This window comes from Ammospiza nelsoni, chromosome 5 (assembly GCF_027579445.1).
Source record: "Ammospiza nelsoni isolate bAmmNel1 chromosome 5, bAmmNel1.pri, whole genome shotgun sequence".
NCBI lineage: Eukaryota > Metazoa > Chordata > Aves > Passeriformes > Passerellidae > Ammospiza > Ammospiza nelsoni.
This window is the reverse complement of record NC_080637.1, coordinates 14,272,828-14,287,264: the sequence shown is the minus strand read 5'-3', so window position 1 is coordinate 14,287,264 and position 14,437 is coordinate 14,272,828.

Below are 14,437 nucleotides of genomic sequence, written 5' to 3'. Positions count from 1 at the left end.
CATGGCACTCCTTCCCTGAGAGAAGGTGCCCTGAAACGTGGCTCTGCAAGGCTGTTGCCCTCCTACATGGTGTACGGCTTTTTCATGGGCATGGAATGTAAAAACCACCACCTCAGAGTTGCACCTCCCACCTTGCCAAAATGCTACAGAATATCTGGAGTGCCAGACAAGGAAATAATATTTCATGTCAGCAGTGTTGCTAATTAATGTGTAGATAACTTTGCTCACTTTTCACCATCACAAGACAGGCTTAAAAAAACCCAAATATTTTAAAATTATATATATGTACCTACAAGTTACACAAGACACAAAATATCATGCTTTTCAAGATTTTCTTTGCCTTCAGGAAGAACAGAATCTCATTTTAATTTTGAATGACAAATAAGTTTTCTCAGTCTAGGAACACGGACAGTAAGAAAAACAACAAATACCATGATCCTGGCAATAAAATCTCAGAGTTGGCAGTCGTGGGTCAGACAAGACAAGGCTTGGGAGGGAGCCAGACCCTGCCTGTGAACAGGAGCAGCAGGCTGGAGACAGTTGTCTGGAATCTGTCTGGGCAGCAGGCACCCCAGGAGATGAGAGAGTCATGCAGAGAAGCAGCTTTTTGCTGGTATGGAGCTGAACATTGGAGCTTGTTTCTACTTAAAGGGGGTTCCTGTTAGAACTGCAACCAGCAAACCCTGCCCATGAAGATGAAAGCTAGGCAGCTCCCCAGAACAGAATTACATGAGGAGAAGGGAGTTGCTGCATGTATAAAAACATCTATATTAGAGGATTCATTGACATGGTTATAGGGTTTGAGAATGGGTGTGTGGTTTGGTTGTGGTTTTTTTGGTTTTTTTTTTGATGAGGAGTAAGGCTATAGTAAAGGGAGAAGGCTCAGGAACAATGTAGGGAGACAATTTGCCTTTCTCTATGCACAGTTTTGAGCAATTGAAATCAGGTCAGATCAGGATTCTCCAGATGTTAGAACCTGTGGGGAAGTGCAGATGGCCTTTGGTAACAAAGCAGTCTTCTACTACTCCCATGAAAGTTGGGAATGCTTATGAAAATTCATTTTAAATTGTATGGGTTTGCAAAGCCCAAGCACATCCTGTTTCTGACTCTAGGCTTCTTGTGCACAGAAATTCCATCTCACACACAAATGATTATTTTTGGGCTAGTTGGAACATGAATTTGAGGACATGTTACAGAGTTTCAGCCATATTTGCCATCCATTTTCTTTTCATCTTGATAGCTGCAGTTTAGAAATAAATCATCTGGGCTGTGCTTACAAAGACCCAAGTTTCAGGACCTCTCATGGTGGACCACTTTAATTCAATCCAGCTGATGTCAGCCTGTCCAGACTATGTAAAGGAAAATTTGGATGCATGTGATAGCATAATGCAAGTACTTAAGGTTTCAGCACTCCAGGCAGGTCTGGAGTTCAGTGTTCACAAACAAGCACGGGTGGTAGAGGGTGCTGGGCTTGGGAACAAACTCAGACCCAAAACTGATGAACAGTGCAGGCATAAGCAGAGAAAGGGCTGGCTGATCCTGGAGATGAGGACAGCATCTGAGGGTGGGATAGTTTTGACAGTGTATTGCACCCCCTTACTCACTGGTGCCTGCTCCTTGTGCCAGTGCAAATAGCAGAGCTGGGCCCAAAGGCAATGACTGCAGTTTGTGTAGTGACCTACTTCAGCATGTGGTTACTAATACTGCAACACCCCAAATGTGTCTCCTGCTGTACAAGGGACCTGCTGCATTTTCAGATTTCCTTGCAACAGCCAGATCTCAGTTCTTTGTGACTATTTTGTTCCTTCTCAGTCACCTAGGTCATCATCTTTCTTGGAAACCCTGACTTCTCTTGCTTTCCCCAGCCTTTGCTGTTCTTCTCTATTTTTTTCTCCTTCCTTCCTTCCTTCCTTCCTTCCTTCCTTCCTTCCTTCCTTCCTTCCTTCCTTCCTTCCTTCCTTCCTTCCTTCCTTCCTTCCTTCCTTCCTTCCTTCCTTCCTTCCTTCCTTCCTTCCTTCCTTCCTTCCTTCCTTCCTTCCTTCCTTCCGACACTTCCTTCCGACACTTCCTTCCGACACTTCCTTCCGACACTTCCTTCCGACACTTCCTTCCGACACTTCCTTCCTTCCTTCCGACACTTCCTTCCTTCCTTCCGACACTTCCTTCCGACACTTCCTTCCGACACTTCCTTCCGACACTTCCTTCCTTCCGACACTTCCTTCCTTCCGACACTTCCTTCCGACACTTCCTTCCTTCCTTCCTTCCTTCCTTCCTTCCTTCCTTCCTTCCTTCCTTCCTTCCTTCCTTCCTTCCTTCCTTCCTTCCTTCCTTCCTTCCTTCCTTCCTTCCTTCCTTCCTTCCTTCCTTCCTTCCGACACTTCCTTCCGACACTTCCTTCCGACACTTCCTTCCGACACTTCCTTCCGACACTTCCTTCCGACACTTCCTTCCTTCCGACACTTCCTTCCTTCCGACACTTCCTTCCGACACTTCCTTCCTTCCTTCCTTCCTTTTCCTCTCACAATGGGGGAGAAGGTGGTAAATGCAAATTGTCTCACACAGTGACTAAAGGCATGGGCTTTCCTTTTGTCTTTACAAATCCCACAGAGCTGATGCTAGGGCTGTGGCTGTGTTCCAGACAGAATACATATCCCCATAAAACTGTGCTCAACAGCTCTCACTACTATTGAAACCACCAGCATGTTAAAACACCTTGTTACTAGTGGCAACCATTTTCTGCTAGTCTATTTTTTTTCCTTTTGCTTTCAAAAACGGGAAGGGATAAAATAGCATTTCTTGTTTGCTTGCTTGCCCAATGACCTTTACATTCCTGCACAGGTCAGTCTCCCCTTTGCTGGTTTTACAGACACAGCACAGCCAGTGAATTATCCCCTCAGCAGCCGCTGGTGCAGAGGCTTTTCAAGACATCTCCATAATTCAGATTTCCCCATGCTGGTACCTGTAAGCACAGCAGAGCTCACAGCCTGTCCAAATGTGCAATGTGAGCCCCATCTCTCCTGCCTTCTGTTAAGTGGCCTCTCAGCCATCCTCATTTTCCCCCAGCAGAATTATTTTGTCTAGCTCAGAGATAAAAATAGCTTGCTGTTTTCTAGGGACAGATCCTAGAGAGATGTTCTCAAGAGAAAAGCACTGAGCAGCAGAACAAATAACCAAAGAAGTACAATTCCATGATAAACCAAATACCTTTGAATATACCTAGGTGGTCTGTGGATACAACTATCAGTGACAAAGAGCAACAATTTTTGCTTTTCCAGTCCATCTTTTTTTGTTGTTGTTGTTTTTCTGCCTCTGTCAGAATAGGCAAGTACTTCCTCAGCATGCACACCCCTTGGGCTTGCATCCATAAAGCACTGGGTATAGGGCATCTTGTGATAGAGTGTTGACCCATTTACAGTTCACAGACCAGGAAGACCAAAACCCACCATCTAATGTGATGTGAGAACAGCTGGAAGGCTGTATTATGAGGAGATTATATGCTCACGTGTGGCTTCCCACAGACTTTTTAGTTCGTGCCTCCCATGATACCTCCTACAAGAAAACTGAAGCCCAGTTGCTTAGGTATAGTTTCTAATAACCCAAAGTTTTAAAGATAGCTGTTGGAATACACTGAATTTCTGAGCACTGCTGGAGAACCTTAACTAAAGCAGGACTTAAAAACATAGCAGTGACATAATTCCCACTTCAACCTACAAAGTTAGCTAGTGGGAGTCGAGGATAGATGCAGTTTAGTTGTCAAAATTTTGCAGTCATACATAAAAGCTTTGATCACTGGATATGAACTTCTGCTCATCTCAGTCTGGTGTAGAAGGTGCAAAACATTGCTACAAAAATCCTGTGAGGACTCGGAGGCAGCCTGGTGAGGTACTCAGAGGTTTGCCCAGCTCTTTTTCCATTGCCATGTGCCTCTGCTGTCTGCCCATATCCAGAAGTGTGCTGGGTGCAGAATGCTTGAAGGGTTTTCCCCTGTGAACTCGACCAAATGTGCTCCCACCCACCCTAGTCTTGACAAGCAAACATGATGCACCTCATGGCATGGATGCACAGCTTTAGAGGATAAATTGCGTCTTAACAGAGCAGGCTTAAATGTTTTGAATCTTTGCTGACCTCACAGCTGAAGTCATGGCATCAAGCTTCAAGACTGGAAGCAAAATTATTCAGTAGATGTGGCTTTAAATCCCAAACCCTTAACAACAGGGGACATTTTTAGTGACTTAGTATCTCTCACTTGGAATCCTTTCTTAGCTGGAGGCTCCAGTTCAGTCATTGCTCTGCTGTCCTTGTACAGAGCAAGCCCTCAGAATCTGCATTAAGGTTGGACCTATTGGGTTGTCACTCAGCACCCTTGTCTGCTCCACAGATGGTGGCCACTCCAAAACCCCTCCTGGTTTAAACTGCCAATTCCATTCCCCTTTGGGTTCACCTTAAATCTATTCCCTTGCATATTACCCAAAACCAGCATGTTTATACTGTGGTGACAAAGCACTCCCAGAAAAACAGTTTTCCTCCTATCCCAGACTTTTTTCCAGGCTGTTACATTGTCTGGGATTTTAGTAACAGATGTTGGGATATATATTTTCCTCTAATCTGCTCTGCATCTGGACAATGGAGGTAGGATGCATAATGCAATACAGACAGTACACCCCACATCCTATTCCTTTTTTCCTAAAATCTTGTCCAGTACCATACACAAATCTTGGTGTTTTCAATTTCATTCTGTGCAACTGCAGTTTTGGTGAGCTGTCTTTCCAAAGATTCTGAAAGAGAAAATCAAATGTAGCCTGTGGGTCTATTTCCACAAGATTTGACACTTGTGTCCCTATGTCTCTTGAGTCTTTCAGTTGCCAGACTCCTTTCAGCTGAGGTGGCACTGGTATTTGTTCAGGAGGTTTCCTGGGTGTTGCCACACTCCCAAAGGGTGTTCTTCAGAAGATGTATCACTGAATGATTCATTGCCCTTGCTTCCTCCTTAGTTGTCAGGCTGCAGTTGCCCAGTTTCCTGCATGCTTATGTTGTGCTGTATGTGCCTTTTCCTTTTCCACACTTGCAATGAATTTAGGGGCTCTCAGTGAGAGGCTTTGCCTTCTGTGTGCACATAAATGACAGTGTGACACCCAGGGGTGGCAGTGGCTCAGGAAGGAGGCTTGAGATGTTCACCTGATTGAGTGCTCATTGTATCTCTGAGCCAAACATGGGGAAGCCACTGTGGTCACTGTACAAACCCTGAGGTTTGAGGGTGCGGCAGGGAGGGGGTGAGGAAGGGTTCATGGCTACAGCAGAACTTCCCCATAATTTGTCACCCCAACACTTGACTACACTTCTCAGACAGCTGAAACAAAAGAGAGACACAATGGATTTATGCGATGGTGGTATCAAAGAACACAATTCTTTTCTGTTTTGATTCCCAGTCCTTGTCCATCTCTGCAGTCTGATCCCCACTGCTGCACATCATCTCCCTCTGTTCAAGGCCAAATTCCTCAGCACCCAAGATAAGGTGTCCTTGGTCACTGGCCCTTGCCTGTGCAATGCCTTACTGGGAAGTCATTACTACATATGACAAAGCCAAATGCGCCTTTCAAGAGTAAGGTTTTAGATGCAATAACTTGGAACAAGGGAAAATAAATCCCTGGGAAAACAACCACAAGAGTACAGTATGTGCCAGTGCTCAGGGTGGTGAAAGGCAGGCTCCAGTGATGATAATCCTGTGAGACAGTATTGTATTTGGCACTCAGACAGTGGTGTGATCTGCATTTCAGGAATCCCTTAGCAAGATGAGAAAAGGGTTTCCAATCTAAAAGAAAAAAATTACAGAAACTGGGAGTGAAAACTCACCTTGTTTAATTGATGGCATGTACATGTTTATATCCTCCATAAATCTTGGAGAGGAAGGGACTAGCCATTGCTCTCCCACTCACCTCTAATTGATAGTGTTCTTTCTCTGCAGACTTAAGTTCCAAAGAAATAGGATTTATCTTCAGAATTTATGTTTAGTTTTGTTTGTGAGAGAATTCTTCTGTTTTCTTAACTTCAGAGAAAACGAATCATTGTGAAGTGGGAGGCTTGGACACAAAGTTGAACAAGAATGAATTTCTTGATTTATAAACTAGACCGTACAAACCCCAACACCTTTTGGTAAATTTTTTTCATTAAGATTTTCAGTCTGCTATAGTTGAAGCACTAATAGTCCACATTGCCTAAAAGTACTTCAGAAGCTTGTCAAGATTTTATTTTTCAAGTATACAATCATCTAAAATCTAACCATGTATATTCTTCCATATGCTATTTTGATATTTTCAGCTTTTAATTATAAAATAGTACAATTTGGATAAAAGCCCTCTCTGAAATTTTTTTAAGTTGAAAAAGTAGCAATTTTTCACATAATGAAAGCCTAAAAAACATAAGTATATATTTCACATACCAGCACACAAACAAAATGCATTATAGAATCCTTGTAATGTGTGAAATATTTTGACTCAAATACTTGGTAATGAATAGCTGTAGAGATATATGTGTGTGTGTATAAAGACAGATTTGATTTGTGGTGACTGTAACACCTCTTTAATCAAATATCTTAATTACAAGTCATGGTGTATCTAGTCTCTGAAAATAACATACCGTTTTAAGAAATTAATGCTACAAATGGGTAAAAAAAATAAATCAAGTTTTGGATTTTTTTACACATTTGACAAGATGTTAGACATTGTAATCTTCCCTTTTTTTTCTCTATTAGGAAGTAAATAGTGAATTTATATCGTATTTTCTTATACAATCAGAAAAACACTGATTATACAGAAAAATGAGATTGTGAAATTCCTGAAGTTTGCAAGGAATCCAGAAGGCAGACACAGGACTTGTAAATATGCTGAGCTGACTTCAAAAGCCAATAGGTTTCAATTTGTGTGCCCATTGAAATCCAAGTAAACCTTGCTATGGCAACAGCCTTGCTGAGGAGAATTAACATAGAGATGGACTTGGTATTACTTTATGTCTTGTTTCAGACTGCTCAAATAACAATAGCAATAGAATGGAAGTATCCTTTGTGCCAAGAACAATAAAAGGGATGCACTCAGTCTGAGTATTCTTGGCAACAAATACTTCAAACAAATTTGGCTCTAAAATGAAGCATTTTCAGTATTTTATCCTTTCATTGGATGTGCAAAGGATAAGACTTCTTGGAGCAAGTCCCTATCAGTCGTTTCCTCTAACCGGAGAAGAGTGCATTTCTTGGAAATAGGGCCTGTATTTAATTCCGGGAGAAATTCTTACTCATTTTAGTAAAAATAGAGGGTTATTTTTTATTATCAGCTCAGCACAGAAACTCAAAACTCAAATTGTGATATACTGACAAACTCCAAATGGTGGCAAGGGACTGGTGAGAGAGGGAAGACTTTCCTTAAAGTCTCACAAGGAGAGCTCTGGTTATCCAAGGAAATCATGGTGTTGAGCATTTTCAAAGAATCACATAGCAACTTCAGTGAGCAGGTCTGTGTGGATGATTGTCATGTTGCTACTTCCAATAATACCACCTTGCACCTCAAAATATTTTTTTCACATTGTAGCACCAAGAGCTCTATCATTATATGAGACTCAATTTTCATTAAAAGAGGGAGGGGGGAAAGTGCGTGCCTAACCCTTAGAACCATGGTGCATGTAAATTCCAACCTCTTAAAAGACTATTCTAGTTTTTATATGTTTTAAATCAAGCACAAGATTTTCAGGATCTGTTTTTTGAGGGGTTTTTTGTTGTTGTTTTTTTTCTCCACCTGTATTGTGCTTATCCTGCATAAGCAAAATCTAGATTCTAGAGAAAAGATTCTAAGCAAATTCTGCTTCTAGAGAGCTAGATTTAAACATGTCTTGCAAGTATTTAATTGTCTTCAAGTTCTGATTGTTATGTTAACCACAGCACAGCAGTGGTCTCTGGGCAAGAAGGAGGATGATTTTGGTTCTGCTCTGCACAGAACTCTGTTCTTCTCCTACTGAAAATCCCTCTGAATTCAGTGGAAGGAGGGATGAAACAGCGAGTGATAACAAAGACAGCATTGTTCAGCATTGCAGGGGTCTGGGATGCTGGTGATGTCTTTTTCTTTGTGCTCACTTCCTCTGGCTCATTAGGGCTGTGGCTTTTGGTTTTACAGCTCCCGTGTGTATGTTTGCTGGTTTTGCTGTTGGGTGTCAGCAATGTCTTGTGGGCTCTGGTGCTCACTGTGCCACAAGGCAGGTGTTCCATCAGTACTTTCAAATGCAAGATCCATTGTAGGGGAGTGGGATGTCTCCTCCTAATTTAAATGCACAGAATCTAAGACTGGTTTGCATTTCACATGAGATTAGATTTGCATGATTTTTTGATTATTTTAGCTTTTTTTTCCCCCCAGCAATACAGCATAACTTAGACCCCAAGAGGCTGCCTTAAGCACCTGTGTAGCTCCTGTCTTGGTGTGTTGCTCAGCAGTGTGTTTCCTTCACACAGGATGTCAGCAGGCTTCATTTTCTATGCTGAAGTAGTAGAAAAATAGCATAAAGAGAGGCTAGGAAATTGAGAATTATGGGAGTTATCAAGACCTCAGTGCTCCTCCAGGGACCCTTGTAAGAGGTCTCTAGAGGTTCTGATACACGGCTCCAGTTGAGATAAAGGCACTGGCACCCTGGTTAAGTGGGTGTGGGGCACACAGAGTATTCAGGCAGCTCTCAGAGAGGGAGGAGGGAATAATCAGTGTCTCAAGGATAGTGGGTACTTCTGTAAGCCCATGCATAAGCTTTCAAAATGCATATTTTAAAATTCTGATACCTAATGATTCTGTTTTTGCACGCTGAACTATTAAGATTAATTACCATCTATTTTCATTCTTTATAATTACTGTAAAGGTTAGAGGGATATATTTGTTCCAAATTAGATTTTATTCTCATACTCAAGTAAGTGTTTAGATTAATTGTACCTGAAGTGGATGAACTATTTTGGTTTTACAAAGCAATCTGAGCAAATTTCCCAACTGGGCATTTTAAAAGAAGGAAGCTGAAACATCAAATGTGCCCATCATCCCTTGATGAAGAGACCTTTTCCCTGCAGGGAAACCTGCATTTATTGTTCATTCCACATTTCAGAAACTATTCAGCTATAAATTTCAGACATAGTTAAAATACATTTTTAATTACTACTGTATTTCCAAGGCTCTTGGAGATGGCAGCTAGCTTCTTGAAACATTGTTGTATCTGGGTGTATCTGCTACTTATAGAAGATTAAAAAAAAATTCTCTCTGCTTTGGTATTTTCAGGTTAGAAATTAATTTCTATATATAATTCCCAGTTTCTCCTGTGTTCTCTTCACAAGATGAATGGCTAAGGAGGTTTTGTCCCCAGCTTTCCCCAGAGCCCTTGGGGAGCCTGGGCTGTGGATTGTGCCAACTCACTCTCCACAAAGGGTCTGGGTTCTGTGGCTGCACAAGACCAGCTCTTCCTTTGCACCTCATCCCATGGTCCCCAAGGATGCAGGACAAGGCCAGAGCCCCTCCACAGATTGGGAAGGAGCTCTCCCTGAAGCAGAGGAGGTCCTGCTGCCCATGCCCTGCCTCCTGTGCAGCGTGGCTGACTCTGCTATCCCAGGCGAAAAACAACCACACTCTCCTTTAAGGCTGCTGGTGTTACAGAGCCTGTGTATTGTATCCTTCTTTGGGAGAGCTGCAGGAAGCAGTGTGAAACCCATGTTTATAAAGGATGTGAGACATAAACTAACACTCCCTCTCTGATATCTGAACATTTATCTTCCAGCTGAATTCCTGAAGAGAAAACTCAAAAAAATCAACCTCAGTGTAAATTAAGAACCCATAAACTGCATTTATCTGAATTTACATATGGAAGAGAAGGTGGTATGATAAAAGAGAGATTTAACTATACATCCCTCTCTGAAAATATAAACACAGTTTTCCCTGTGTTTATTCTAGACTGTCTACAAATGCATTGTAGTACCAAAAAGGGATCCTTGGAGCCCTGAGCACAGCTCTGCGCCAGGGCTGAGCGCGTTGGCAGGCGGCTGCAGCACTCAGAGCAATGGGAGCTGCTCTGCACACGAGGACAGCAGCTAAAATCATAACATTAAAGGCAAATCCAGGGCAGGATTTTGACTGGGGAGAGCTGTGGTCAAAGATGGGAGATGGGCAGTTGGGGAGGAAAATGTACAATTATTCTGAACGAGAAGGAAGCACTGCCTGAGCAGCAAGGATGAGAAAACAGGATAATTACCAGGAATTTACAGAAGTATTACTGCAATCATGGAATGGCCTTTGTCTGAGCACAGAGAAGGCAGTGGAGGAGCCAGAAATAAAATCCTGGTTGAAAGTGGCATTGACAAATATTTTAGAGAAATTTTAATAGACATGAAGGAAAATGAAAGGAGAAAAGCATTAATTAATTTTTGAGATATCAATGGCCCTTGCAGGAGAAGAGAGCAAGGAAAATATGTGGATCTGACTGGTCACTCACAGTTGTTGGTGCAAATGTAATCATTTTAACTGGAGAAAAGAATGTAAATAAGCAGATATAAAAGGGAAGCAGGGTAGCACCTCCACCAAAGATAAGAAGAAGACAAAGGAAAAAACAGGAAGAAAATCTCACTGAGCAAAGGATACACTTGGCTGTTGAAGGTGAGGGAAAAGTAGAGAAAAATAAAAAAGCAACCCTTGCTGTTAAGAAAGAGGTGGAGCCTTTAATGCCCAATGGAGAGAGAAGCTGGTAAGAGGAAGAAAAGGAAATCAAAATACTGGAAGCAGAAGCCTTGAGTTTTGAGAAGCCTGGAGACGAGGGGGAGGAGGGAGAGCAGGCAGCACGCAGAAAAGGAGGTGGAGCTCGGCAGGCTGCTAAAGCCTCCTGGGCTTGCAGGGAGAAGGAAAGAAACCCAGGAAAAATGGTTAGTGAGAAGCTGAGAGGAAGCACAAGGTGGGTGTGGGGACATGAGCTACAGAATTACAACTGGAGCAGTGGATTGCAGTGGGAACAAAGCAGGAAAGAGGTTTGGGAATGCATCCTCACACAAAGCCTCTTCCCATTATGTCTGAACATGTTTCTGTCAATTTGATTAAATTAAGCAGTTGATCTCATTATCCAGGTGGTGGGTGGGTGCTGATGCATAGCCCTCAGGAACATATACAGCCTATAGGAAAAATGGATTTATGGGTCACTGGCCAAAATTTAAAAAAATCCCTAAAAAACCTATGCAATGTGGTCCCAAACAAAGCTTATCTTTTCCCATTACCTTTTTTTTTAATTTTATTTTTTTCCCTTTTGGTGGTGAATGAATAAGAGCAGAAACAAAATCCTCTGCATCTGATGTGAAGAAAAATAACTAATTTCAGGTCTTCATGAGAAATGCCCAAGGAACAAAGTGGCAAATTTTTTCTGCTGCTGCTACTGCAGAAGCTGCAGCCTCACTGTCCCCATGGGAGAGCACAGACCACATTCCAAGGAGCTGTATTTCACTCCTGCCAACAGAAATTTGGCTCCACCTCTCTCTGGTGACTCCCTAAGGGCTGGGCTGATGACTCCTCTGCCCGTCCCTCTTTGTACAAGGCACAAAGTGTCACCAGCTGGGACTGGTGTGGGTCACCTCCCTGGGCTGTTCTCCTCTCTGGAGGGACATGGCAGGTCCACACCCACTGGCTGCCCAGGGCAGGTTGTGGCTGTTAATTAAATTCCTCCATCTTTCACAGGCAGACACTGCAGGGTGCTGTTGTGGGGTCATCTGCCCTCCCTGCTTGTGGCCAAAGGTGGTCACAGACGAGTTGCTGGGGCATAAAGAGAGAAGGTGAATGGCTTTGTGGCCTGAGACTGGAGTAAAGTTTGAAGACTAGTACAACATGTGATATTTGTTTTAGATGAGTTGATCTTTTTTAAGGAAATGTAATTATTTGGGATGGTCAAACATAAGAGATAGCCACTATGAGAGAGGCACAGGAGAGACACAGCTTTCACACTGAGTCCAGTGGATGCTGGAAGGTGACTGGAGTGTGCAGTTGGCAATGTTTGGAGGAGATGGAACTGCCTAAGGGAGCACTTGGTTGGTGGGGATTGGTGTCTCCCTCTGAGAAACTCTTACCAGCAAGGACTGGTTCATTTGTTCTAAAGCACAAGTTGGATGAGAAGCGGCTCAGGGAGCTGGGGGTGTTCAGCCTGGAGAAGAGGAGGCTCAGGGCAGACATTATCACTCTCTACAACTACCAGAAAGGAAGTGGTAGCAAGGTAGGTGTTGGTCTCTTCTCCCAAGTAACAAGTGAGCATATTGCCTCAAGTTGTGCTGAGACGTTTAGATTGGATATTAGGAAATGTTTCTTCACCAAAAGGGCTGTCAAGCTCTGGCTGCCCAGAAAAGTGGTTGATTCACCATTGCTGGAGCTATTTAAAGACGTGTAGATATGGCACTTACAGACATGGGTTAGTCATGGACTTAGCGGTTGGACTCAATGATCTGACAGATGTTTTCCAGCCTAAACACTTCTATTAGTCTATGATTTGCTGAGCTCATGGTGCTTTTGGGGCAGCAAACACACATGCTTGAGTATAAATGTGGTCCTCAGAAAAGAAGAAATTAAGGGAGGTCCTCGATCGTGCTCTGTGCCATGCCTTCCTCTCTGCACTGAGACTGTGAAAGCCCTTGCACAGGCAGTCTGCTCAGCAGGGAAACAGGATTCATTCCTCTCCATGGCTGTTGGCTCCCAGCAGCACAGAGGTGCTGGGCTCCAATCCCCATGGAGCACACCAGCAGCCCTGCTTGCTGAGGAGTCCCTCTGGTCAGCACCAGGGATCTTGCACCATCCTTCCAAAACCCAGCTATGTTCTCCAACACAGCTATTGCTCTTCAAGCATGGTGCATTCCATGGGTTGCTTTGGGCAGGAGTCTGTAGACCTGCCAAGCACCTCAGCATGTGTGAAGCCTTGGTTTTTGCTGTTCCTCTCTGGCCTGGGTAAAGTGCATGTGCCCAGTGCCAAAGTTTCCCCACCATTTGCTGAGTCTACTGCAGGCTCCCCTTATCCCAGCTGCAAACTCCACACTCAGAGAGGCTGGAGAGGGAGAAGCTCTTGGCCAGTGATTCCATTTGTTAGCATGAAGGTTTGAGCTCCCAGCACCATCTCAGATCAGTGGAGCTCAGGGTCACCTCTCCAGCTGCCCTGGCTGATGCCGAGCCTGCCCGCAGTGGGACTCAGCTGGCACTGGCTTAGAGCAGGGTGTGCTCTTGCTGCTGAAGTGAGGTCTGTTTAATACTTGTCTGCACTCAATGTGTAAATATTATGAGGAATCTGAAAACAAAATCTCCTGAAAGCCACTTTACACAGATGTTACCATGAATAGATTATTGTCCATTTATGGCTGACGGAGAGACTTTGTAATTTACAGTTGATTTCATATCTCTGTGATTTCTGTGGCACTGGGAGTAGGCAGCAAAAATCTATTAATAATAAAGAGGACAGAGTTAGGATCTCTGTAATAGGAGAAAGGAGGATGGTGGAAGGGTGATTTATGATTACTCAAAGAAAACAGTTTTATCTGTTTGCTCAAAGGCAGATTGTCTTCTTAAGAAAAAAATAATTCCTATGTAAATGGGTACATAATAATTTAAAATGAGACAATTTAAACAGGTGATTCTTCATAAAAGTACAAATAAATGTACTGCTCTTTTGACAACAATCTCATTAATGGCCAATGTCCCCTTAAATTAGCTCTTGGATATATTGCTTTAGACTTTCTTTAACGTGCTCTATAGGCTATATTACCTCCTCAAAACAGCCTTGGCTTGGGGGTTGGCTTTTGTACAACTGAAACTTGGAAATGTAGTCCACCCTTAAAAGAATCACAGCAGAAGAAAGCCCTAAGATTTTCTGATAACCTTAAAAGCAATGCAGATTGTAGCCTCACTGCAGGCATCAAACCCAGAGGGGTACTAGAGGCAAGGGAAGCTCTTGGCTCAAGCTTTGCTTATCAGTGCATGATAAATCCAGGTTTTTAATGCCATGTGAACAGTGTGTAAAGAAACATGAACACAGAGCCATAAACCAGGGCCACCCTGTCCACAGAAAAATTGCAGTACTGCAGAGGAGCCTCAGAAATGGCTTTTGTTGTGGGTTTTGAGGGTTGGGGACAGAGGGAGAGGCTGAGAGGGAATTCACATAGCAGAAGATGCTGGGTTCTGATGCGTCCCACCTTTTGGGCTTCTTCTTATATGTAGTGAAGTTGTTTTAGGAACACCCCTGTCCCAGGAATGCATCTGCAACTAAAAATAACTCAAAATGGATGTAAGCTAAAGTCAGCCCACCTGGCAGCTGTAAACACACTTGTATCCTGTTCTTTCCTTTCTTCCTTCCTGCCTTCCTTCCTGCCTGCCTGCTTCCCTGGGCTCAATTTAACCAGAGAACTGGTGTCTTCCTGCACACCAGC